Source organism: Leopardus geoffroyi, chromosome D4, assembly GCF_018350155.1.
Source record: "Leopardus geoffroyi isolate Oge1 chromosome D4, O.geoffroyi_Oge1_pat1.0, whole genome shotgun sequence".
Lineage (NCBI taxonomy): Eukaryota > Metazoa > Chordata > Mammalia > Carnivora > Felidae > Leopardus > Leopardus geoffroyi.
Genome location: NC_059342.1, coordinates 78,909,490 through 78,936,124, shown reverse-complemented (window position 1 = coordinate 78,936,124; position 26,635 = coordinate 78,909,490). Strand labels below are relative to the sequence as shown.

The 26,635-nt window shown below is 45.6% G+C and overlaps 1 protein-coding gene across 1 annotated transcript in view; it reads left to right on the top strand.

Annotated features, from left to right (window-relative positions):
- Positions 1–384: 384 nt before the first annotated feature.
- BRINP1 (BMP/retinoic acid inducible neural specific 1) overlaps positions 385–26,635 on the top strand; it is a 176,920-nt gene continuing 150,669 nt past the window's right edge. The window contains exon 1 of the mRNA XM_045470399.1: positions 385–830. The gene's annotated coding sequence lies outside the window, so the exon portion shown is untranslated. The remainder of the gene's footprint in view (positions 831–26,635) is intronic.

The window sequence follows — 26,635 nt, the reverse complement described above, 5'->3', positions numbered from 1 at the left end:
GCATACCCGGAAAAACTCATATAAGTCGCGACGCACACAGCTACAGACACGCTTAGAAACACCACGACGCAGGGTTTGCGCACACACACACACACACACACACATCACAAAGTCCCTTTGGGCGCTCATACACGGAGACACGCCACCCTATCCCCAGACCCACTAGACTCCCCAGTGGCTCAGCCTCAGCCCACCCAGGCCGCCCCTCCCTCGGAGAAGGCCTTATTTCTCTCCTCCTCTCCCTTCTCCTCCTCCGCCTAAAGATGTACAAAACACTCCTCAGAATAAACCCTGGCTCTAGGCTCCTCCCTCCCCGCCCCCGGCAGCCGCTCCCCCATTCATTTTCGCCCGTCGCCGGGTAAGTCCCTCCTCCCGCGTAGCCCGGCCTCCACTGCTCCCCGCCCGGAGACCGCGGCGCACTTGGACTTCCCTCTCCATTCGCTGGCCGCCTCGCTCCCGGTCCCCACGGCTGTGAACTGATCTGGCGCGGGGAGGGGGGAGGAGGAAAGCGCAGGCGAACGAGCGAGCGAGCGAGGGAGCGAGGGAGCGGGCGAGCGAGCCAGAGAGCAAAGCGAGAGCGAGAGAGCCGGGAGGCTGAGGGAGTAGTGACCGCCTTCCGGAGCCGGGATTCATGCCTGTCCTCGGGACCAGCGGAGGGGACTTTACGGCTGAGTATGAGCCAGGCTGCTAGGAGCCAGGTACCCCCACGCCTGCAGTCCCCGCGCCGTTCCCGGTATGCGAGCTGGACGCAGGGCTCTCCCAACTTCCCACCGAGCCGAATAAAAAGCGTCCTCCCGCAGCTCTCCGCCAAAGACGGACATTGACTCCAGGTAAGGCGGCGCCGGGCGCAGCGCCCGCCAGCCCCGCTGCCCTTGGAGACGGCCCCTGACCGCATTCGGGGCGCCCCCGCCCGCCCCTCCCCTCCCCCTCCCGTCACCCTTCGTCTCTTCCGTCGGCCGCCCAGCCGCCTCCAAGTCCTCGCAGGTTCCTTGGAGGGGGAGGGCTCTGCTTTCTGGGGCGCAAGGGGTTAAATGCGGGTTTTAGTAAGTGGTGTGTGTGCTCCCCGCGCGCTCCCGACGTGTGTACCGTGGTGGGAACTTGATGTGGTGCTAGTGTGTGTTTGCGTGTACAGCGTCGTTTGCGTTTGATGCGTGTTTGTGCTGTGCTGTGCTCTGTGTGTGTGTGTGTGTGTGTGTGTGTGTCGGGGAGGAGGTAAAGAGAGGTCCTATAACCTACTTAAGGCGCGATGTGTGTGTGCATGTTTGTACGTATGTGTTTGTATGTGTGCACTTGTGTGTCTTTTTAATTAGGTCTTTCCAGCTTACATGGAATGGGATCCTTACTATAGGATCACGTAGCCATCGGGAGACCCGCTGTGGACTTCTTCTTGGCGCTCTGGGCTTGGGTTTTGGGGAGCATTCCAGGGATAAGGACAGCACCTTATTTACCCCAATATTGATACCCTGGGAGGAAAATTCCTCCAAACGTTGGAGACCTGGTAGACTTGGACTCATCGTTTAATATGAAAGAGAAATGGCCAAACCCTGAGGCAATGACATGCTGTCACTTTAAATTCCACACTGGGCAGGCTCCAGGATTCTGATGGGAATTTGGAGTCACTGGGTAGTGGGTGACAGAGAGAGAAGTCAGCGGTGGGCTCCTTATCTGGGGCTTGGCAAGTCTGGGATAGAGTCTACCATGCCTCTCCATGTGTAATCATAACAGCAGGACAGCGCCTCCTGGTACTGGTGCTTTGGGGGATGATCTGAGCAAGTTTGCATGTATCCCCCTAAAGGGAAAGGAGGAGAGTCCTCAGAGACCTGCTCATCCATCATAGTTACACAGGATCACAGGGAAAATTTCATATGGGGGGCAGCTGTGGGTAACGTGGAAGGAGATGGATGGGGCACTTCCCCAAGAGATCCCTGCTTCCCTTCCCCATTTCAGAAAGGCCTGGGAAGCCCCAAGAGAATCTCTTCATAAACTGTGCCTCCTTATGGCTCCACTGGAGTTAGGAGGAAGATGGGAGAGCAGAGAGATTGTGTGTGCGTGTGTGCGTGTGTGTGCGTGTGTGTGTGCATGTGTGTGTTTCAGTGCTGAGGGAGATCCACAATGTGGGAATGGTTGTGGGTGGGGAATTCATGGCAGAATGTGGCCGTAATTGACTTAAACTGCTATCGATTTGCACCTCACATCTCTTGCTAGGCTCCAAAATACTGCCAAGGGCACGGGTGGGGGGCGGGCGGTGGCGGCGGTGGGGAGAATGTCAGTAAGGAAGACAGTTTGGGTCAGGTCTCTCTTTCCTCTTTCCTCCACCTCCCAGGAGGCTCTCTTGGTAAGTCCCCTGGCCACCCTGGCTAGGTCCTGCTGGGTTTGGACTCTGGGGCCAGCCATTGATTTGATTCCCGGCTGCCTCTTAAAGGCTTGCCCTACTCAGCAAAAATGCTGAGTTTTACTGCTGTTAGCATGGCTTCCAGACTCGGCAGCTGTTACTTTCCCAAGGTAAGAGGCAGCCGTTCTGCCGCCAGGCATGGAGGCTAGTGGAGGACAAGGGCTGAGATGCTGGGACGGCCCCTCGTCTACCCCAGCTGGCAAGGAGCCACTGAAAAGACCTTTTGGGGAAAAGAAAAGTAGAAATATAATTGTGTTTTAAAAATGATAGGGGTGTGTGTGTGTGTGTGTGTGTGTGTGTGTGTGTGCATATGTGCACGCGCGTGTAGCTTCTGAGGCAAGATAAAAGCAAACATGTGTTTGCAAGGACCTGCCCTGGCGGGTGGGTGACCGTGCTGCCTGCAGGCACTTGTACCTCAGGCTGCAGCCCTCACGGGGCCACAAGGAATCTGCTTCAGGAAACTCATGTCAGAGCAGGGCCCCCTGGTTCATTTTGTGTGGGGATGTAAAGTCAGAGGAGGACACCCTGTGTTAGGATCCACTCTCGTTTTATTTCTTTTTCAATTCAGCGACAATTAAAGCTGGAAGGAATATTAAAGAGCAGACAGGCAGGACTTGTGGCCCGGAGAGGGGATGAGAATTCCACAGCATTCTCTAGCAAGTTCGTGGTATGCCCAGGGCTAGAACCTATGACGGGTGTCTGCCTGACACCCAGATTGATGTCCTTTCCACTTCACCATACTGCCCGGGGACTATGTATTGTTCCCCAGTCCCAACCGGCCACTGTGCTCCCACCCAAGACAATCACTGTCTCCCGTCTTCAAACTTCTCATTTCAGAGGTGCTCCATCTATAAACATGACCCCGGAGAGAAGGGATCCAATGCCTCAGTCACTCTCCCCACTAGACAGAGAGACAGATAGTCAGATACACACACACAGACACACACACACACACACACACACACACACACACACACCATCCATTCCTTCTCCGGTGGCTTCAGAGAATTACAACACAGGCAGGGACCCAATACTATGACTGGTGGACAGAATCCAACAGAGCATCGGACTGTACCTGAGTTCTTTATTAAGGAATTCTTGGCCTTCCAGAGCTAAGTGTATACCCATCTACCAATGCAAATACTTCAGGCAAATTAATTTCTTTATATTAATGAGAATCTTGCCCTATACAGTTATGCATACTGCAGTCACAAGAACATGTCCAAGCACACGTGTGTACGTGCACTCATACACACATGTGCACATGCAGATTTAGAAACCTTTCCTCCTTGCTATAGTCCCCAAAAGGGAATTTCAACCTCCGCACCGAATTGTGTTCCCCTGTATAAAGGCATCACCCACACAAAGACTTGGGACTCATCATCCCAGAGAAGGGGAATGTAAATCCCTGTGAAGGATAGGCTCTTGAGAAGTCAGAGCCAAGCCCACGCAAAAGTGCTCCCAGAGTCCTAGATGCTCATTTTGGGGTGCAGGCGAGCACTGAGAAAAACATGGGGGTTTCAGGCCCATCTGCAATACAGCCTTTCCACACAGGCTTTTCCGAGGCTGGATGGCACTTTAGCTCCCAGAAGGGGGAGCTGTGACTCCATTTCAACCGAGGAGAACTGGCTCAGAGATTCCAAATCAGCTGTTGGGCCCCCGTTGAGTTTCCATGGCCCAGCTCAGGCTGCAATGAATACATTCGAAATGGTACAGGTGGGGACTTTAAAAAACCTTCTCCCCTGGTCAGTCCAAATAAAATGTCTTCGTGCTTGCAAGAGTTTATGCTGTTGACCACAAAGTCTTCCCGTTTTTCTGGAAGGGCCTTTGGTTGTGTGAAGAGACATTTTCTGTTTGACACCCTCTAGCTTGCCCCCTCCCAATTCCTTAGGTGAAATCATGAGTACTTATCACCCGAATAGGCCACTAAGATTAGACATAACCCGCCCTTCTCTCCCTGCGTTCCCCTTGCTAAAATCCAAAGATTAATAAATTGGCCGCTGGACTTCTGGTAATCATATTAAAGACAAGATGGGGGTCGTGTGAAGAGGACAGATTTTCAAATGTCATTCTCCAAATAATCCCCCCTCATGTTTCCCATGCTAACCCCATCTGCAAGGAGCACCTTTATGTTTCTCTCCTCCATCCCTCAGCTTCAACCTCCACTTTTTAACATCCAGCTCAAATGACCCTGCCAAGAAGTCTTCCCAAAATCTTATTTTGGAATAAATCTTTCTCCCCTGTTCATTCATATAATTTTGCCTGAAACTCTATTTTAGCTTCTATCCCTGTTTGCCCTGTTTTGTAACTCTGCGGATGTATGTCTCTTCAACAGGGTCTTAGTAGGAATATTTTCTTTTATCTCCAGGGACTGACACATAGTAGTTGCTCTGTAAATGTTTGCTATGGCATTTGAGGCTAGGCTCAGTTATAGCTGTCATCCTTCTCTCTCTCTCTCTCTCTCTCTCTCTCTCTCTTATTCTTTCTCTTTCCGATAATCGTTTCATGTTCTCGCAAAGCAATACAATCATGGTTTCAAATCATGCTACCTATACTATCAATATAGGGATATCGATGATACATATGGATGAAATTATGCCCTACTTGGAATAAACATTGCCCTACTGTGTTCCAGGGTCTTTAGTTTTCTTCTCATTCAATCTTCCTTTCCACCCAGTGAGGCAGATACAGCCCTTTTACAGAAGAAGAAGGTGAAACTCATGCTGGCTAGGTCCCTTGCCCAAGGTCACACGACCAGCACAGCCAGAAGTGGAACCTGACTCCTTCTTGCTTCAGCACCTCTACTCTTTCTTGGGGACCACTGAGTTAATGGTAACCGTTGTGGATGACCAACAGGACTGGGTTGTTCAGCAGATTCCAGTATAGCTGAGAGCATAGTATTGACCCTTTGAAATTGATGTTATGAAGGACTCATGGAATCATTTGATCAACGAATCTTAGTGTTCTAAGGTTTCTGAATAACCAGATCTTTCTCCTTACTCAAGAATCAAGAATCCCTTTTGGAATACTCATAACACATGTCCACTCAGTCTCATTTTTAGCACTTTGAGCAACAGTGAAGTCACTATCTCACAAACCAACCTGTGGTGTATTGGGAGAGCTTTGTTGGGATGTGTTCTCACTGTGACCCTAAATCTGCCTTTTATCGTAAGTCTCTCAAATCATATGACACAAGTACAAGTCTCTTCGAATCTCAGTTCTTCCCATATCACGGAAGCTTCATCATGTCAACACAGATATTCTTCTTCAGACCAGAAGGGCCTGTTTCCACAGCCCTGGATCCTGCAACACCAAGCTCAATGTTGTTCTCTGGGCATTCTCTAGTGGATCACACTTACAGGGTTTAGAAGCCCAAAAAGGGGGAGGGTGACCTAAAATTGAGTGAGGATTAAAAGGGACATTGATTCCTTCATTTTTTCAACAAATATTTATTAGGTGACAGCTATTTCTCAAGCATTGCTCTAGACCAGTGCTATCAAGTAGAACTTTCTTAGGTAATGGATATGTTCTCTGTGCTATGCATTATGGTAGCCGCTAAGCACATGTGACTGCTGAGCACTTGAAATGTGGCTAGTGTTACTGATGGACTGAGTTTTTGATTTAATCTAATTTTAATTTTAATGTCAGTAGCTGTTTGTGATGAGTAGCTAATGGACTGAATGGCACAGCTATGGGCATGAGTAATGTAGCACAAGCATGGTCCTTTTTTTTTCGTGAAGCTCGTAGTCCAGTGGGAAGAGACGGGTAATAAATGGTAAACAAAGAGATGAGCAAAATCATTTCACGTAGTAGTAAATGTCATGCAAATAATTTGGGGCAAGAGGCTAGAAAGGAATGTGGATGGTGTAGCTTTAGATAGGGTAGTCGGGAGAGACTTCTCCGAAGGCGTGACATTAGACTGGTTTAAGCGAGGGGAAGCCAGCCATGTGGCAGAGACAGCAAAGGTGAAGTCACTAGCCACGTGGAAGCTTAGCAGATCCAAGTGATCGTGTGGCCAGAGCTTTCCAACGAGAAGGAGAATGTCATGAGATGGAAATAAGAGAGGTAGTTAGGGACTAGATCAAAAGGTCTTCTAAAAGATGCGGGAATAAAAAGTCTAGAAATACCCTCCCCCTCAAAATGTCCCTGCTTGGGGAGCGGACAGCCTGAGAACTGCAACGCGAAGAGTGTGGAGACTGATAGAAACTCAGCGTCAAGTACCCTCGACAGGTTACCATCCTGTCCATTTTTTGTCTTTGAGAGAGAAAGCAGAAACATACACATGTGTGCACAAGAGAGAGGTAGAGGGAGGAGAGGGAGGGAGAGAGAGAGACAGAGAGAGAGAGAGACAGAGAGAATCCTAAGCAGGCCCCATGCTCAGTGCAGAGCCTAACGTGGGGCTCGATCTCATCACCACGAGATAATGACCCGAGCCAAAATCAACAGTATGACGCTTAACCGACTGAGCCACCCAGGCGCCCCTCATGTTGTCCATTTTTAGTCCATCATTTCAGTAAGTTCTGCTCTTCATTTCTAGTCCTGCCCTGGGTGCTGCACCCTCTGCCCATACCCAGCTCTAAAGGGATGGGGAGAATTGGAGAGGGGGAAATGGACAGAAAAAGAGGAAGAGAATGAACACCTAGAGAGAGGGTAATTGAAATGAAGTCTGGTAAAACCAAATGAAAGCCAGAGTCATTTTGGGTCACCAAATCTTTATTGCATATCTTGGCTGGGAAAGGCCCTGGACAAAATGGCCTGGTAGATATGGTGATGAATCCTGGCAGGGGCTGGCAATCGAACAGAGGAGATCTGCAGATCCGTAATGATCGTTCATGGTAGACCGACAACTCTCATTTCAGAAGTTTTATGAGAGTTTGGGGAAGGTGAAGATTAGATCATGTGATGGTGGTTGTGGTGGGGGGGGGGGGGGAGGAGAAAGATGGCCGTGACTAAAAGGTCTGGAGATGAGACCATATCTCTTCATTTTATATCTCCATTCATTTTCAGTTTCATACAGTCAGAGCACATGGGCTCGGGGCACCCAATTCTAGTCCCAGCTCCTCTCGCTGTGTTTCTGGAGCACCCTAAGGACATATCTTCCCCTCTCTGGGCTTGCCTGCTGCCAGTTGGAAAGGACCAAACAGTGGCCTGTCTCACCGAGGGATTTCCCCCAGCTCAATGAAATCACTCATGACAAAGTTCTTGCACAAGCACGGAGAGATGCACATGATGGTCGTACTTCGCCATAATGTTTAGAGATCTTCTCAAAAATGAGCAAATCAAAAAGAAGTCGTACCTCACTGACTCAGTCCACGGTGGCTGAATGGGATAGATACACCACCATGGTGACTCTTAATAGCAGAGTGATTCAGTGGTAGCATGAAACCCACTGTCCTCCTGGAACACAGTGGCCTAAAAAGGCTGCCTAGAAATCCATAGACAGTCCTTGCTACTGAGGGGGGCCAAGAAGACAATTAAGAAGATAATGAGGCTGAGGAAATGTGAAATTAATTTCTTTCTTTTTTTTTCATATGAGGGTGAAGGGGATCTCTGTGTCTCAAAGGAACTATGTTTCAGAGATTGCAGGTGGCCTTGCAGAGAATAGATTGGACAGGACTGGGTCTGAGAAAGTTAAGAGGGTTAAATTACTGGGCCTGTCTGCTACCCAGTGGAGGACACGCGTGGGAACAGAAACCCGGTGCAGACACAAAATACATCATTCCGAACAACTCTTGTTCTCAGTGTGTGGAGATTTTCTCACCGGGTGCAGAGATGTATCCAACGATGCCGGGGTCTCTTTGAGAGAAGCTAGGAGACTGTATCCCCCCTCCGGTGAGGAGGTAGATTCATAAGGCAATTAACAAAGGCAAGATGAAATCGTTTTTGTCTAAACTGCAAAGGTCGAAGCGACGGGGCTCCAAGTAAATGGCTCGTCCGAACAGCTAGAACCCTTTGTAAGGGTTAACCCAACACTGGCCCGGAGATATAATTCATCGAGCCTTTCACAGGTCCTGCAAATGAGCCCGTGGGAACCTCGATGAGAAATAATGGATCCTGGGGGTAATGCGGAGCAGCCGAGTTACAGATTGCAAGCTGATTTGGGTAGAGGAAGGGCAGACATCTAGGATACATGACCGCTTCCGAGCGGTCGGTTCACACGTCTCCGTTCTGGGACTTAGCAATACCCCAAAGTTGAGGAGATTCTGGTGGGCAGTGGACAGAAACCCAAAGGTTAACCTGGAAGAGAATTCCGAGAGCTGAGACAGAGACCTCTGCCTTAAGCAAGTACGTTTCTTTCAGTTTGTGTGATAGTGGATAAGCTAAATTTCTTATGGGATTTGATAGGCTCTGAGTCTATGGGCACATGAGAGGCGGAGGACCTGTGAGGAGTCTTGGCCGGTACTCTAAAAAAACATATGCACAAAGCAGAAGGGCCATTAAAAAAAGAAAATCACGGGCGCCTGGGTGGCTCGGTGGGTTAGCCGTCTGACCCTTGATTTGGGCTCAGGTCATCATCTCACGGGTAATGAGATCAAGCCCCATGTCTGGCGCTGGGCATGGGGGCTGCTGGGGATTCTCTCTCTCTCTCTCTCTCTCTCTCTCCCTCCGCCCCTCCACTGCTCACACGCTTTCTCTCTCAAAAAAAAAAAAAAAAAAAAAAAAGAAATAAAAAAGAAATAAATTAAAAAAAAAGAAATGTAGGAATGTAGGAGAAAGATAAAAAAAATAGATTACCTGGCAGGGGGTGGTAATACGGTTTTTCTGCTGAGACAAATGTGGGAGGCAAGACTCTTTGAGATGAAGCTGTCCTCATCAAATGCCATTGCCAGAGACGGCCAAGGCAAGGAGGGCTGAGAGGGGTCCTAAAGAACTTTATTTCAAATGCATTTTGGGGCGCCTGGGTGGCTCAGTTGGTTAAGCGTCCGACTTTGACTCAGGTCACGATCTCGCGGTCCATGAGTTCGAGCCCCGCATTGGGCTCTGGGCTGATGGCTCGGAGCCTGGAGCCTGCTTCCGATTCTGTGTCTCCCTCTCTCTCTGACCCTCCCGCATTCATGCTCTGTCTCTCTCTGTCTCAAAAATAAATAAACGTTAAAAAAAAAACAAAAAAAAACAAATGCATATTAACAGGACAGCATCATTCAGTGTCCATTGAAGCCTTACAAAGGATTCCTGAAAACATTACTAGTTCAGCCACGGATTCACCTGCGTTCGCCCCCTATTTCTGATGGTGGGATTATACATGTAGGCAGAACACAGGATGGGACTTGAGGGGATTCTGGAAGGATCTTCACCCACAATATTTAGAGGTGGCCGAAATGTCACCATGACCAAGCTGTTCTTGGAGGGGAAAGTGTATGTGCCAAGGATGTTGTATATTCTTTGTGCTACAGTGAGGACGTGATATAGATACCTTGTTGAATAACCTCAACAAACTCGTGCCTAGGTGCTATTGTCCTCGTTCTAGAGAGGAGGAAACTGGGGCACAGCACGGTGATGCTGCTTGTCCAAGGCCACACGTGGAATCAATGATATGTGGCCGCCTTGGGCTGCTTCTGTCTGATGTAAAAGTGTAGTGGGTGAAAGGGTGGATGCTGGAGTTTGAACGCCAGCTTTGCCACTGGCTAGCACTGTGACCTTGGCCGGATGACCTAACGTTCCGGTGCCAGTTTCCTCCTCTACCCGATGAAGAGGACCATGTTGACGCCTCATAGAGATATTGTGGGTTTTAATGAGTCCATATGATAAGCGCTTTGAGCAACGGCCGACAGATCATCCACATTATACAAACGCTAGCTATTATTACTTGTTATTATTGTTATCCCCTGCTGCATTAGATTGAATGTTGCCCATGCCTATAGGTGTGTTCTTTAACTGGGGGTGCTCTGGAGCACAGAGATTATTACCAGGTTCAAAGCACTACCTTGCAAATGAGCTTGCTCAATCATTTTTACCAGTCCCCCTCCCCCAATGTGGCAATGCGATGCCAACAGTAGGGGAGAGATGGAGAGTGTAGGGAAAGGCACGGAAGGATATAGAAATAAAATAATTGGGGCGCCTGGGTGACTCAGTCACTGGGTGACTCAGTTGGTTAAGTGTCCCGATGCTTGATCTTGGCTCAGGTCATGATCTCACGGTCATGAGATGAAGCCCCGTGGTGAGCTCCTCACTGGGTGTGGAACCTGCTTAAGATTCTTTCTCTCTCCACCCCCCTCTCTCCCTCTCCTCTGCTCACAAGCTCTCTCTCTCTCTCTCTTTCTCAAAAAAAACAAAAACAAAAACAAAAAACACAACCCAATAATAATAAAATTAAAATGGCTGAGGCAGATTTTTTTTGAATCTCTATGTTACTGTGGATCAGACATCAGATGTAGATATAGGATCATTGGCCATCAGAGCTGAAAATCAACTTAGAGTCCAGATCAATTTTCTGTCACTTTTTCACATACAAACTTTTTCCTCTTTAACGCCAAACTGTATCTGAGTTGGTTCTAGTACCCTACCCCTGCAGTCTGTGTCCTTACACGTCTTGATTTGGTTTTCTAAGCTATGTGACCAAGCGTTCAGCACATGCCTGTGGGAAAGCGTGACTGACAGCATGCTTCGTGCTCTTGTGTGAACCATATTAATCCTACCTGTCCTCTTGGTTTCCCTTCTTCCTCATTTTTATCATGAGTTTCACCAAGCGCTTGTATGTCTTAACGTGTTTTATTTCCTTCAGCCTTTACAGTCTCACTCTAAAGTTTTGTTTATTCTCCCCATTTTCCAGATGAGGACCTTGTGACTCAGAGGCAAAAGGACTTGCTCTGAGATATATAATAAATGATAGCACCGGGTCTCAAACCTGTATCGTCAGCAGATGCTGAGCGTTAACATCCTTTCATTGAACTGCCCTCTCTCCACCTACCCGTTTAAGGCATTGTCCAGCCCTTAGCGGCTTGGTGGCCTCCCAAAATCAAGGCTGATTATTGCTGCTTTGTCTCTATTGTCTTAGGCCAGGTCTGTTGTCGCAAATCTTCAACCATTCTGTCACGCGGGCTCTGCCCTCAATCCCGGTCTTGCAGACTCCTAAATGAGAAAGGCATCTATCTTGCAAGTTCCAGGAGATGTTATAAATGGCGTCACTGGAGGGAGGCTTCTTAAATCTCCTTAATAACCTGCATTTTGCTTTCTCTCCTTCTTTATCTGTCAGCATCGTGAATATCTTCCACTCTTCCAGTGCTTTCTGGCTGCCAACTTCATAGCCTCTTAAAATAGTAATTTAACTTCACAATGCCTCAGCAGGAAGCCTTAGCTTAGTGTGTTTATTTGTACCGTTAAGTTGTGAGAGTTCAAATGCTGCTCAGACCAGGAACAGGAGTCGTAGGAGAGCTACTTTCTAGCTCTGAGCCAGAGCCAAGAACCAAAATGTTACTTTTCTTGGGAATAAAATCACCAAAGCCACCTCTGGAAACAGTAGCACTTTTAAAAGCATCTCAGGAAATAGCAGGGTAGAAGTGGTATGGATTTTTATAACCAGATGCTGCAAGAGAAATGGCATATATATGTATATGTGTATATGTGTGTGTGTGTGTGTGTGTGTGTGTATACATACATACATACATACATACATATGGAGAGCTCTCTCTTTACACACACACACACACACACGTATAAGAAAGGAATATTGGTATTGAGGAGAAAAACAACAGATACAGTGGGAAATGTCCAAAGCAGATTTTTCCTTCCTTATTAATAGAACATGAGCCCAGATACTATCATAAGGCCATCTACTGTCAGAATGTGATCTGGGGGTGGAACTTACAGCTAAAAATGGAATGGGGAACACGCATGGCCAATGAACCCATTTAAAAAGCCAAAATATTCAGGTTCTCCAGCAATCAAATAATGGAAATAGTAATGTGGTACCATAAAGCATCATCAAAAGGGCTGTTTTTTAAATTATTTGTTTATTTATCTTGAGAGAGTGGGGGGTGGTGCAGAGAGAGGAGGAGAAAGAATCCCAAGCAGGCTCCATGCTGTCAGTGCAGAACCCAACGTGGGGCTCAATCTGCCAAACCATGAGATCATGACCTGAGCCGAGATCAAGAGTCATACACTTAGCCAACTGAACCACCCAGGTGCTCCCAAATGGCTTTTTTTTTTTTAAATGACAGCATCTAGTCTTGGCAAGAAGGCAGGGAACAAGACACTGTTCTGTAGCATTGGTGGAAATCTATATGAATATATCCTTGATAAAATGTGGCTTTTAATCTTTCTTTTAAACAAGCAAACAGACGTCATTCACTGAGCACTTACTCTGTGCCAAGCACTGCCCTAGGAGCTCGTAATTTGCCCCTGCCTTCTCGGAGCTGACATTCTCTTGAGGGAGAAGCGTATAAATAGATAAGCAAGTGAACGTGTAGTGTGTCAGATGGAGGTTGGTGTATTCTAGATGGAGGGTGGCTGAGCAGAAGAGGGCACACTGTTTCAGGTAGTGAAGAAGGGAAGCCCTCATTGAAATACGGACATTAGAGCAGAGATCTGGAGGAAGCGAGAGAGATAGCCAGATGGATGTCTAGGGGAAGAACATTCCAGCAAGAGAGAGCAGACGAGTACAGTTGCTGAGGTAGCACTGGGCCTGGTGAGCTGAAGGCACAGGAAGGAAACCAGCTGCAGTGAGGTGATCAAGGAGGAGAAGAGGGGGGAGAGGAGATGGGCCAGGGAGCAAGCAGGTCTGTATTTCCATCTCCATTGCTACCATTATCTCCCTCTCGGTCCCTCTTTTTATTTTGTTTAATTTTTATTTATTTTTTAAAAATATTTTTAATGTATGCTAAAATGTTTATTTTTGAGAGAGAGAGAGAGAGAGCACACATGGAGGAGGGGCAGAGAGAGGGAGACAGAGGATCCAAAGCAGGCTCCACGCTGACAGCAGAGAGCCCAAAAGCGGGGCTTGAACTCACAAACTCGAACGGTGAGATCTTGACCTGAGCCGAAGTGGTCCCTCTTTTTCTTTGTTATTTTATTTATTTATTTACTTTTATTATTTGTCTTTGTTTTTGAGAGGCAGAGAGAGAGAAAGAGCACGAGTGGGGGAGGGGCAGAGAGAGAGACACAGAATCTGAAGGAGGCTCCAGGCTCTGAGCTGTCAGCACAGAGCCCGACGCGGGGCCCGAACCCACAAACTCTGAGATCATGACCTGAGCCGAAGTCGGATGCTCAACCAACTGAGCCATCCGGGCGCCCCAGTCGTCCGTCTTTTTAAAAACAAGGTGCAAATCCTTCCATTTTAAGAAATTCCCCATTCTAAGAAGTGAGCTAATTACATGTGCACAGATATGGGAAGAAGGGACTTTATGGAGTGTTTGGGATAAAAGGAAAAGAACAACAGAACAGACTGTGTAATGGAATATCTACAATCACTAAGGATGGTGGTAGAGGAACACCTTTTTAAGTTAGAAAGTGGAATGCAGACGGGGAACGCGATCTCTAAAACAGAGCTAACTGTGGTATCTCCCTGGTAGTTTTGCTGTGAGGCTCAAACATCACGCATGTAAAGTATTCAGCAGTATGCCTCCAGCGCTCAGTATATGGCACTCATGATCTCATTTATTGACGTGGATAGATTCGTGGTGAGCCATTATGTTAAAAATCTATATAAGGTAAAAACATATTACGTATAGCATGCTATTGTGTCAGGTGCACCCTGATGTTTGAGTGGTTATCTTTGGGTGATAGATCGTGAGTGAATTTCAGTCCCTCGTTCATGCTTACCTGTGTTGCCTAATATTTCTTTAATGAATGTGCGTTCCTTGGGTAATTAAAATTTTAAGTAGTAGGATGTGGGGGGATCGGTGAGGAGTTTTTGGTAGGAAGAAGGGCAGAGGCACATGCGTTAATGCAGAGTTTGCTAAATTTCTTAGTCACTTGTCCTAAATCCCATTTAAATACGCTCAGGTTTTTTTTTCCCCCTCTTTTTATGTGGCCTTAGCCTGAGCAGTGCTACTTGTAAAAACCAAAGATTAGATAAATGATTTATACACTCTAATGCACGTTAAAGTAGCTAATACATCCTTAGAAGAAAAGCTGTACCACCTGTGTATCACCTAGAATCATTGGATGTGCTGGTTGTACTTTGGGTACCACAATTTGGAAAGCATGGATTTAGTGGCTGCCATCTTGGAATCAGAAGACTTGAGTTCTGACTCCATCATCATTTTTAATTTTGGGTAAGGAGGCCCACCGTGGGAGTAGGAGTCATAGAACAGGTGAGGTTGGCGGTCACCTTGCCATGCACAAAGCAGTGGCTTTATCTGCATTGCTTTATTACTTTTTTTGTATAAGAGTTAAATGAGAAGTTCCAAGGCTCTAAAAAAATGATTTGACATCATTGGCTGAAACTTCAAACGGTCTCTAAAGTGGACTTAACACATGACAGATTTTGTTCTAGATGAAGTCATTGTCCTGAGCTCTTTGGGGGGCCGTAGAGGACTATGGCATATCCCCAAGGGCTTAGTGGGAACAGAAGGTACATGTAAGACGGTGCCTTGGCCACCTTTGGAATAACATCATATGACACATATAATTGCCATCAACGGATTAAGTGAATTAAAGAAAATAGGAGCTATATTTAAGGCAGCCTCTTATAGAAATGAAATGTTTCCATAAGAAACCTTGGGAGTGAAAGCATGCTAATTCAAGTTGCCCGGAAAGTCTTGGGACATGTGGTAGCATTGGAGACAGGGTCTGTCCTTGTGGAAGTGGCAAAGGGGACATTCCAGGTAGAGCAAATGGGGGGCACAGAGACATGACACCAAGTGTATGTGTCTCTCTCCCTCTCTCTCTTTTCTTTCAAAACACAGAAACATTGAATGTCAGAACTGAGCCAGAAGAAACTGTTGTGTCCAAGCTACCTCTGTATTTGAGAGAAGAAAACTAAAGCTTTGGCTGGAGGAGCATCATGGCAAAGACCATAATCTTTATTAATAGGGATGTTATACCTAGAACCCCAGATTCTTGACTCCCAGACAGCAGTCATTCCACTGGAACATTATCAAGTCCTTTCCCATGGTGTGCTAATTCTTCAAGAACACCAAGGAAAATGTGTTGTGTGGTCAAATAAATTTGGGAGATGCTTCATGATCTACCCTCTTCTTGGAAATTAGGTGAGATACAAGCAAATTTGAGGTTCTGACAAAGTTTTTTGATCGAGGGAGATTTTAGTGCCAGCCAATTCAAGCCTTCTCAATATTATTTGGCCACAAATTTGTAACGTTCTATATTTTTCATTTAATTCTTATTCATAATTCTATATAGCTTGTTTTAGGAAACTCTACACTAGAGAAATATATCTTCCATTGAAAAATCAGATTATACCTATGGAAAAAATGTTTTATAAGCAATTCTGATGGTCTATATTATTTCAGGGATGATGGTCATATTAAGAACATTATTATAAAGAACAGTAAGAAGGGAAGTTTCCCAGATTTAATGTTTCACCTTCCAACTCCATTCCCTCCTTTTGTCTCTCCCTCCCTCCCTCCCTTCCTTTTTTCCTTCTTTCCCTCAGCCTTTATCATCTTACTTTCTTGCTTTATTTTCCTTTCCTTCCTTACTCTCTTCTTTCTCTCTCTTTTAGTTTATTCCTGCTTCCTTACTATCCTTTTTTTCCCCAAAACACATTTCTTTTTGAGGAGTTACTATGTTCCAGATTCTGGACCATCTGTGATGAATAGGACATTTTCCTGATCTAAAGCTCTGCCAGTCTGATAAGGAAACAGATGTGCAAACTGAGATAATACAGAGTAGCTGCTGCTGAAATTAGAACATACAGGGCATGTTAGGTAATGGAGGGGAGGCCTGTCTGCATGAGCCACAAAGGAATAGCCAGTTGGCTAGACCGAGAAAAGGCATTCCTGGTGGACAGTGGGTCAGGAAGTAGCTCAGTGTGTCTGGAGTATATGCTTGGGGGTGAAGCTAGAGAAATAATCTAGGGCTGGAACATATAAAGCTTTAGAACTCATATTAAGTAATATGTGTTTAGAAAATTGTTGACAACTCTTAAGGATTGACATGATCGGATCTGGGATTAAGACAAGAAGGAGGGCGAGAGGTGGAGAGAGGGGGTTTGCTGGCCCTTTGGCTGGTTATGGTTCAGATGACACAGGGATGACCTTCTAGAATAAGGCAGTGCTAAGGAAGTGGACAGATTGGAGAAATACTGTGGTGTGTGACAAAGGGGAGAAGGGGTGAGGATGGCTTTCTCCAAGGTTGGGCCGGAGCTAGTCCTGCTCCCTCTAAATAGCGTTTCCAGAAACAGCGGGGTCTCAATTATCTCACCGTGGGCTGTGAGATTCTCTAAAAAAATAAGTCTCAAAGTGAAATTAAGTTTAATTTGCTTGAATTGAAAAATAAACACATGTCATGTACAGCACTCTCAAGAGGAGGAAAGAAGGCTTGAAAATGAAATGAACAGTTGGGTGTGGTAGGCCCCCCATGATGAGGAATCTTGAAATGAGAATTGGTGTTGATGGAGAAGATGAATTCAGGGTTCAAGTCAGGGACAGGAAGTAGAGGCTTTCTGTCCAGGTAGTGGTTTTCTGGATGTCTTGTAAGGTGGTTATTTTTATTATGACTAAGAACATTCATTATAAGGCAGTCATGGAGTAAAGGAGGGAGCGCTGAGCTTGGAGCCAGACAGTGTGGGTTGGATCACTTTTAATTGTGTGGCCTTTGGGAAGTTGTTCTTGGCCTCGGGCTTGTCATCTGTAAAAGGGAGGTAATCATCTGTAGGTCACTGGATTCCTATGAGGAGTATGTGATTATTGTACACGGAAGTTCCGACATACTGCGAAGGATGGTAGAGAAAAATGAGCAGGATAAAGCAGGAGGTCCAATATCAGACTCAATATTTTCCTTTCAACTAAGGGCCTAACCTTATGCTTCATTTGGTATTACCTGATGCACCCTTATTAAACTTGGTAGATTTTAAAGGAAACTTCTGGAACATCTGTTGACCTGAAATAAAATAAAGGCAGAGGCAGTAGACAAGAAGGAAGAGGAAGGATATTACAGTGAATCCAACGATGCATTCAGGCACATGATATTTATTGAGAGCCTCTTTGTTTAGGCCTTGTGCTAGATGCTGGGGGATAAAAAGGCAAGCAATGGCCGAGTCTTGCCTCTACGGCATCTATATTCCAGCAGTAAATATTCTCATCTCTAAGTAGGCCATAGAATGGAGTCAAGAGGGGAGACTGAGCTAAGGGAGGTGTTTGGAAAGCCTTGAGATGTGTCTGAGAAACTCTTGTCTCAGATGGGCATTTTTCTTTCTATTCACAACCCCTTTGCCTTCTCCGTTCAAGTACGGGGACTTGGACCCTGGCTTAGGTTCTGCTTGGCTCGTGGGGAAGAGTCTGGTAATCACATTCGTAGGTGATGGTGGCTTGGGATTGTAAGCTCAAAGTGTCAGATTCTTAGAATATTGGCATCTTAGAATCATGGTTGTGGAATTTTAGGATCTATCAAACCTTGGAATCAGAGAATCTTAGAATAATAAAAACTAGTGCCAGAATCTCTTAGACTCATAGAATGTAATATTCATGGAATGTGAAAATCAACTGTTAGTACCACCGCATCTTCAAAATCGTAGAATCATGAAATTAGAGTCTTTTAGAAGAGAATGGCATTTTACGGTTATCTGGTCCACCCCCCTTCCCAATTCATGGAAAATACTAATGTAGAATGAAAAATACAAACGTTCTTGAGAATCTTTGCATAGGGAGAAGGTGGCCATAAAGGAAATACAATACATAATAACACTAATGATGATTATATTTTCCAAGAGGCACTGATGGTGGAGACAGATGGAGTTTCTGAACATTATAGAAGCTTTTGGTGGGGGTGATCATTGACATTACCGTAACCTAAGACAAACACTTATCTTCTTAGAAAGCTCAAAGCAAAATAGGAATTCATGTCTTTGCTTACTGACCATCCCTGCTATAATTATTCATGTGGGCCAAACTCAACAGTGGTGTCCTTTTAGAAAATCATCCCCTAGGGACACCTGGGTGGCTCAGTTGGTTAAGGATCTGACTTTGGCTCAGGTCATGGTCTCTTGGTTTGTGGATTCGAGCCCTGCATCAGGCTCTGTGCTCACAGCTTGGAGCCTGGAGCCTGGAGCCTGGTTCGGATTCTGTGACTCCCTCTCTCTCTGACCATCCCCTGCTTATACTCTCTCTCAAAAAATAAGTAAACATTTAAAAAAATTTTAATAAAAAAGAAAATAGTCCCCTAAATGTTGGTCTTCTTGTTTTGGATGGTAAACTTCAGGAGGGTCCAAGCGATAGGTGATTCATAGGACTTCTGTAAAGTTTCTAGAAAAGTCTTTGGCATGCCTATGCCTTTCAGGCATCCAGTCTTACTGTCTTTTCTCAGAGATGCCTCTTGTATACACATGGCAAATTATCGTTGATGTGTGTCCTTGCTTATGTTTTCTCTGAAGTATTGGCTTCTATTGCCAAGACTTTTTTTGTTTAAAACCTGGCATCCATTTTGTGCGTAGTAATTGTTTCCTCCACACTTTCTCACAGGACCTCAGATCCAGCAGTATATTTTGACAGGTACAGCAGAAACCTGGCTTAAAGAAGGGTAGAGAATGTGGATTCTCTTGCTTTATACCACGGAAGCTGTGTGTGTGTGTGTGTGTGTGTGTGCATGTGCACACACGGGCACGTGTGTGTAGGTACACATACATACACGGGCTGCTTGCATAACATGAGTCTGGATGTTTTTCACATGCGTATGAATTGCATTTGAATGTATTCACGGGTTCCTATGTGCCTTCATATGTGGATAAATGTTACGTGGACATGCATGTTTCTTGAATAGGTAAGATCTGTAAATGATGAGGTGGCTCTTGACATACGTTCATTGAGCATCTACAGTGTTTCTGACAATGAAATAAGTGTTTTCATGGACAGCAATGTATTTGATTTTACAATGATTAAGTAGTTATTGTAGGTATTAAGGTTTCTGTTTTGAACATGTGTCAACTGAGGCTCTTAGAATTGAAGTGATCAGGGCTGGTATTTGAAATGGAGTCTTTATGGTAAAGATTTTGTTTACATGTTTTTGGTCTGAGTGTACTGGTGTGTGAGTATGGATGTGTGTGCATATATGTACGTGTGTGCACACACACGTACCCGTATGCTCATGGACATGTGGAGGTGCATGCGTTCCTTTTATTCATATGCATTTCTTAAAATGCATGGGTGTGTAAATATACGAATGTGTATGTCGCGAATATGTATGCACCCATCAAAACCGTGATCATCCAGCAAAGGACATCTGTGCGGTTGGTCTGGGGGGCCATGGGAATGTGGATTGTGTGAGCTGTTGGGGTACAGGATAGACAGCCCAGTATAAATTCATCCACAGTGTTGACATGGCTACGTGCTTTGTAGGGATTCTTCAGCACAAGTTATTAACCACTGAGAGCTTTTTTTTTTCAAAATCTTTTGAAAAGCATCCAGGTATGTTCATGTCAGGTGTCCCAAGACCAGAATGTGTGAAATGCTCATCTAGAGGGTAAAGCAGGCTTAAAAGGAAGAGGGTGGAAAAGGAAGTGCATGCCAAAGATGTTCATGATACAGACACTTAAGGTAATGGGAAGCTCCTGTGTGGTCACTTGGGCAGGTGCAGGGTGAGTAAAACCTTCAGAGATGATTTTTCCTGTGCCCCACTCCCATTATTTCACGCAGAGCCTGCAGGAAGTCTCAGGGAGAGGCCCTGTTTTCCTCTTTTGCAGATGACATGACTGGCGCTCAGGGCTACGTGATTTTCTTGAAGTCACACAGGAACAGAGCCGGGATTTGAACCCACATTTTCCTGTGCATGTGATTTCCCTCGCCTGCACTTGCCCTCAGTTTCCTGTGCTGAGGGTTTTTCTCAGGCTGTGACCTGAACCCACATAAATCTCAAGCAGTCTGACACCCAGCCAAGCCACATAAACATTCCAGATTCACTGTGTTGACGCTCCGAGGGGCTGAAATAGAACTTTGAAATTCTTCTTCACTTTTAATTAAAAAAAGATTTAGGCTAACCCTGGGTTTCCACTTCCATTTAACTGGGACCGCTTTTAACCGTTGCTGTATTTTTATTGTTGCAAATGTGACGCACCGATCCATCTTCCTTGTAACGCTTCTCGGTTTCTGCTCCATCTGTTGAAGAGAAAACATTTGCAGAAATCCCTCGGCTTCTCTCCAAGGGCTGAAACTTCCGTTGTAGCAAGGAATGCAGTGCAGGAAATGGGGTTGGCCATCAGTGAAATGAGGAAATTGGCAAAATCTGTTTCCAGTATATTTCTGATGATCATTTCCCCAAACTGAGAGCCTAGCCAGCACCACCGAGTTCCCCCGTGTTCATCTAGGGGCTGCTGGACACTCCACATTTAGGTTTTCCCACTCTCCTTGTCAACAGAGCCATCAATTCTCTTCTTCTTTTTGTCTGTGCCCCATTCTCGGCTAGATCCCACATTGGGGTTTTTTCTAATAAACTACCATTAGTTCTTTTTTTTTAATCATCAATTTTTAATAATGACAGTGTTTGGTGTAGAAGGGGCATTGGACGTGACATCAGAAGATGTGAGTTCAAGTCCTCGCTTTGCCGCGTTTTAACCTGGCGCGTCACTCGAACTCTCTGAGCCTGGATTTGCTGGGAAAGCCCCAGGATCAAATGGTTTAATTAAAACCCACATGCTCTGAAATTGGAAATGCTGCACTCATGCTATGCGAATTCACTCATGCTTTCCGTTTGTTCCTTCATTTTGTTTGTTTATCCTTTCACTTATTTATTTACGGGACATTTGCTGGATGAATGCTATGCACCGGGGCCTGATTTGGTGTGGGTGATACCAACATGAATAAGACAAACTCCGTACATACCCTTCAAAAGCCCACACACGTGGCGGCATAAGAAGTGTTGGCATAAAATCACGAACAGGCTGTGGTTTCCTCTTCCTGAGGGAGATCGGGGGATTTTTCAAAAAGGGGATGACCTTGAACTGAACATTAGAATGGGGGGGGTTATTAGGTTTGGAGTGGGGATAGGGTAGAGAAAACATTCTTGGCGGAGGGATTGGCCTCGGAAAAAGTAACACAGGGGTAGAACAGATTGGGGCATGCTGGAAGTGTCTGCAGGGAATCTAGAAAGCAGAAGCAGAGTGCTGGCAAGAGACTTGGAGAGTGAGACGTGATGAACAATGGGGTAAAGTGACAATAGCTAATGGTTGGCACGTAGAGGTAGGAGGGAGCCATTGATAGATGTCATCAAGGAAGTAGTCCAATGTAATGTTGTGACTTATAATTAAGAAATATAATTCTGGTCTTCGTCCTTGAAATTTCGTTAAGTGGTTAAGAGGCAATGAAGGTGTCTTTTGTCATGTCAATGAGGTGGCTTTTGGGCTTCACAGTAAGGATGGGGGCTCCTTGTCAGGGGAGCCAACCATGTGATTGGTGGGTTGGAACTTTCAGTTCCACCCTTCAACCTCTAGGGAGGGAAAGGGGCCGGAGCTTGAATCGGTCACCAATGGCTAATGATATAATCAGTGATGCCTATCTAATGAAGTCTCCGTGAAAACCCAAAGGGGGAGAGTCAGAGACTTCTGGGTTGGTGAACATGTGGAGGTGCCGGGAGAGTGGCACACCCAGAGAGGATATGGCAGCTCCCTGCCCTTTCCCCAGTCTTGCCCGTGCCTCTCATCCATCTGGCTGGTTCTGAGTTGTACCTTTTTATAATAAACCCGTGATCTAGTGAGTAAATGGATTTCCTGAGTTCTGGAAGCCATTCTAGCAAATTAATTGAATCCTAGAAGAGGGTCGCGGGGGTGTCTGATCTATAGCTAGTCAGTCAGATGTACAGAAAACCACCTGAGCGTGGGATTAGCATCCTGGATTAGAGCGGGTTATTGGCATATCCAGTCTGTAGCTGGTCACTTAGAAGCACAGGTAACAACCCAGACTTGTGACTGGCATCTGAAATGTCAGAGGAGGGGCCATCTTTAGGACCGAACTCAAACCTGTTGGGGGATGGTATCAGAATTGAGTTCAAGTGTAGGATACCCAGCTAGTGTGTAGAGAATTGTCTGTTGTTGGTGTGGGAACTCCCACACTGAAATCGGTTCCAGAAAACCTAAAGACTCAATAGTAATGATAGCCGCCTTTTACCAAACATTTGCTGTATTTGTGCCAGACTCTGTGTTAATGGTTAATGTACTGAAGGTGCAATTTGACTGACGTTGGAACTGAGGTTAAGAATTGACATGACTTGTCCGCATGGATGGTGAGCCCCGTGGCTGGAACCAAAGCCAGGCCCGGGCGGGTTTGCCTATAGTCTCTGCTCGTAATCTCCTCACTATCTAGAATGGCATTTTAGGAATATCTGGTCAGTTCTGAGAAGGAGCTGGGAAGGAGGGAGAGGCTGAGCAAGTAACAAATTAGGGTTACTCCTGAGGGCAAGAAAATTCCTTGGAATTTCTAAAAAACCAGGTCACCGGTGATGGAATGCTAGGTATAATTTTCAGCCTTTTCAGGGAGGAATTTGGGGGCAAGAAAGCGAGTCTATGTGGGTAACTTCCTGGTGCCCTGAGGGGAGGAGATGAGACTTTGGGGGGAAATTGGGCATCTCTGGCTTCCGTTAATTAACATCCTTCACGTGGACTCCAGTGGGTTCTTAGGAGTTAGTTACCTAACATTTCTGGATAATGTCATGGAGGCGTCCTTCCTTGACAATCCACCAGAGATAGAACCCCAAAATGAAAAGGCCATAAAACAATGCACAAACTGTTTTGTGGGTGCTTCTGTAATTTCATTTTTTATAGCATTTTTTACAAATCCTTGAAGGACAGCCATAGAATCAAGAACTCTGTGGTCTGAAATGTGTCTGAGATTTTTGGCCTCATTCTCAGTTTCAGAATGCCAATTCTAGCTTCATTCCACCTCTTTCTACTGTGGCAATATCTGCCCATTGGGTTTTTCTTTCATATACAAGCCTTTCTATGCCATTCTCCCTTACCCGGGTCTTGTAGATCGATGGTTCTCAAATGCTGATCTGAGATTTGATGTCTAAGTGTGAAGGGTGATCTTTTATTTTAAGGTTATGTCCTCTCCATTTTCAGTTGCTGGCTAAAATGTACTTTCTCTTGCAAAATGCGGGTAATGGTAATTGCAGTTTCTGTATTGTTAAATGCCCTTTCCTAGAATAAGAACGCCTCATGTTGGTCGAAAAACTTGGTTTTAAAAATTTGATTTGGCGGTGGAGTCTGAAAGGCTGATGTTGACACAATATGCCACATAGAATAAATCTCTTTCTCACTCCGCATGTGCCTTCAAAATACAATTATCATATCTTTGTGTGCTTCATCATCTCCTGTAATACCTTGGTAATGTCTTGCCCATAGTAGGTCATCATTACATGTGTAATGAGTAAGTGAATCTCCAGGTAATCAGAGATGAATTGAGTACCTTTTCTGTGTTCAGGGCTGCTTGATGTAATGAAGTATGCACAATGCTATAAATAAATTCAATTTGATGACAAAGCTTACAATCAAGCCTCCAGCGTTGAGTAAGCTTGGAGGTTAAGTGCTAAAGTTCGGGGACCAGAACTTTTTAGCTTCTCCTCCAACTAGCTGTAAAACCTCAGGCAGTTTCCTTAACAATGTCTTTCCTCACTTATTCTCTCTGTAAGTGGGTATAATATAAGCCTCATGGGTTTGTAAAGATTACATGAGTGTTTATCGAGGTCAAGTTTTTAGAGCAGTGCCTGATATGTAGGAAGGGGCCAGTAGCTGTTAACTCTCATCATTAAGGCTTACACATCAGAAATGAGGGTGTAGGGAGCCTGGGTTGACTTGGGTCAGAAGACCAGGGCGCAGGTTCCTGCTCTGCCACTTATTGGTTGGGTAAACGTGAAAGAATCACTTAACCTCCTTGTCTAAGACCAAATTCAGAACTAACAGTCCCTAAGTCTTGAGAGAAAACGAATAAAAGCTAATGTACCTAAAATGCAGAAGCTGAAGAAGCCTCCATGAGGCTGAGTGGGCTATTGCTACAAGGAAGACTGCGGTAGGTGGCGGAAAAGGTAGCCCAGGGAAAAGATTTGAAGCTACCTAGTTTCCTCTTTCTGGAAAGTTCTTTGAATAATTAGTAAGACTGTTCTTTTCTCTTAGGGTGGGAGGTATTGAAACTCTTGCAACTGATGGGACATTGTTATTCCTAGAGTCACCCGGAGACAGAATTTCCATTCTCCCCAGGAACTCACTACCATGATGAATCTCCTTATCATAAGGGCGTTGATGAAAGAGTAGAGCTGAAGTTGAAGACAGAATGAAGGGAAATCAAGTTAGAAGGATGTTGTTCAGGGTCTGGGATTGCTATCAAGTGTATTTAAGCTGGGCTCAATCTGGAAGGGGGTTCTGCATCACATGAGCTGAATCAGATGTTGTGTGCCTGCACGCACTGTGTGAATACTCGATGAAACAGAGGTCGTGGGTTCTTCCGGCTCTCTGGGTTTTGCTTGTGGCCAGAGATTAGACTGCCATCTGGATAATACTTGCATCCAGAATGTTGCGTGGGTTCTTGCTGATTTTCAGAAGTTGGTCAACAATGCCTTTTGTTTATTTTCGCGCAGAGAAGAAATACATGCTGGAACGTTAAGGTTATGGGACAAGGCTGGGCACGTGGGGTGGAGACCAAAGCCTGAGGCTCTGCCACTTGTGCTTGGGGGAGTTGGTAAGCCACAGCAGGGGTGAGTTAAAAAAAATCAGGTGTGGGGACCCCCGGGTGGCTCAGTCAGTTGAACAGCCAACTCTTGATTTTGGCTCAGGTCATGATCTCATGTGGGATCAAGCCCCACATCAGGCTCTGCAGTGACAGTGCCTAGCCTGCTTGGCATTCTCTCTCTCCCTGTCTCTCTGCCCTTCCCCTGCACATGTACGCATTCTCTCTCTCTCTCTCTTTCTCTCTCTCTCGCAAAATAAATAAACAGTTTTCGAAAATCAGGTGTGAACAGAGGACGCTGACTGAGTGTCCCTCTTAGCGAAACAAAGGTATCTGCACAATTGGATGGTGGTTGTGGCCAGAAATCGGGAGGGGGTGTGGTCTCAAAAACTCAGCACTGGGTCTCAGGCAAGCCTTGTAACTAGAGAATTTGGAAGGAAATGCACTCATCCATTGGTGTCTTCATCTGTTCCCTCAGTGAGCAGGTGCGGAAAGGCACTTCCTTGTGCTAGAGGCTGTGGTTACAGTGACAAAGTAGATGTGTCCATTCTCTGGAGGAGTTTAATAGGTTGAGAAACATAGTATGCACCTACTGCGTGCTAAGTGCTGGTGATATAAGAGTGAACAGACAATAGGATTTACTTTTAATTCAGGATGAAAATTATTATTAAGCAAATAGAGTATGAGAGTGCTAGAATCTATCTATCTATCTATCTATATGTATATATACGTATATATTCCAAATAATAATAATAATAATAATATTGTGTATTTATTAAGCATTTATTATGTGCAAGGCACAGTCAACTTTATATGTACTGTCTCAAGTAATTCTCCCTGCCATGCTCTGACATAGAGAATATGGTTATTATCCAAATTGTACTAATAAGAAAGTGGATTCAGCGATGTTTAATAAGCGATGCAAGGAAACAAGAGACTAGCAGGCAGTTAGTGGGAAACAAACTGAGGTCTTCGGATTCCGGTACCCTCCCTTTTGGCTTCTCTCCATCGATGTCATCTTCCCAACGTGTTATGGGTGTACTGAAGGAAAGAACCACGAATACCGTTGGAACGTGAGACGGGGTGGGGACAGGACAGTTGTAGCTGGGGATCACAGGTCTTGTAAGAGTTCATCAGGAGGTCACCTCCTGGAAGATCATTTCTAGCCGTGGGAACAGCATGTGCAAACACGTGGAGGTCTGACCCATCACAGACTGTTGAGGACGGATAATCAGCTCTGTGTAGACGGGCTGAGGGCAGTCAGGGAGTTCAGGCACGTGAGAGGGATATTCCCGGCCCTCTGCACAACTCAGCCTTGGGCAGGTTAACAGCATCTCAGATTTCAGTACCGTCCAGGATCACTTACTTCTCAGGGACTGAGTAAAAGAGCAAGAATTCACTGACCTGATTAGGAACCCCCCTGCCGAGACAGAGGGAAAGAGCCACGAGGAAACACGGATTAGATGCAGAAAGATGGGCTTTC